The 845-nt window shown below is 44.5% G+C and overlaps 1 non-coding gene across 1 annotated transcript; it reads left to right on the top strand.

Moving 5' to 3' along the window:
- The first annotated feature begins 546 nt into the window (after positions 1-546).
- On the top strand, positions 547-653 carry LOC112095359. The gene has a single exon (XR_002903792.1). It is a non-coding gene; the product is annotated as a small nucleolar RNA R71 (small nucleolar RNA).
- The last annotated feature ends 192 nt before the right edge of the window (positions 654-845 follow it).

Below are 845 nucleotides of genomic sequence, written 5' to 3' on the forward strand. Positions count from 1 at the left end.
TGTTGCTCAGTTCTCCATTGTCCTCCTGATGGTTCTGCTTGGTTGGAATCTCTCCAACTGAAGTTTGGATGGTTCCTCCAGCCAGGATTGTATGTGTTAGAGAAGGGTTTGTTGTATGCCCCTAAGGCATTGCATTGCTCCTCATAAACCCCTCTCATTTCACCATAAGCAGGACAATCCTTAGCTAGATGTTCCATCATACCACAGACAAAGCATGGCTCATGTGTTTCTGCCCTTGCGACCATGTGAATTCCTCTACCTTCTTTGCTTTTGAGGGCCTCGATTTGCCTTGTCAAAGATTCGACTTGGGCTTTGAGGTTGTCCTCCTCCCTTAATTGATAGATTCCAACCGATCGGGACCTATTGGTGCTGTCAGTAGCACTAGGTCCGGTCCATGTGTGGGCTTTTTCGGCTAACTCGTTGAGATACTCAAAAGCCTCCTCGGGATCCTATTGGAGAAATTCACCATTGTACATCATCTCCACAAATTGGCACTCTCAAATTGTGAGTCCTTCGTAGAAATAACTGACGAGGCGCCAACTCTCGTAACCATGGTGAGGACACTGATTTAACAGATCCTTTAACCGTTCCCAAACTTGATACAGAGTTTCATTGTCCTTTTGGGTAAAGGTCGAGATTTATCGTTTCAGACCATTGGTCTTATGGTGAGGGAAATACTTGTTGAAAAATGATGTCGTCATTTCTTCCCAACTTCCAATAAACCTAGGTCGCAGAGAATACAACTAGCTTTTAGCTTTTTCCTTCAAAGAGAAAGGAAAGAATTTCAATCGCACAGAGTCCACGGCTTCAGCTCGGTTGTGAAAAGTGGCCACTACTTCTTCAAA

Source organism: Morus notabilis, unplaced genomic scaffold (assembly GCF_000414095.1).
Source record: "Morus notabilis unplaced genomic scaffold, ASM41409v2 Scaffold184, whole genome shotgun sequence".
Taxonomy (NCBI): Eukaryota; Viridiplantae; Streptophyta; class Magnoliopsida; order Rosales; family Moraceae; genus Morus; species Morus notabilis.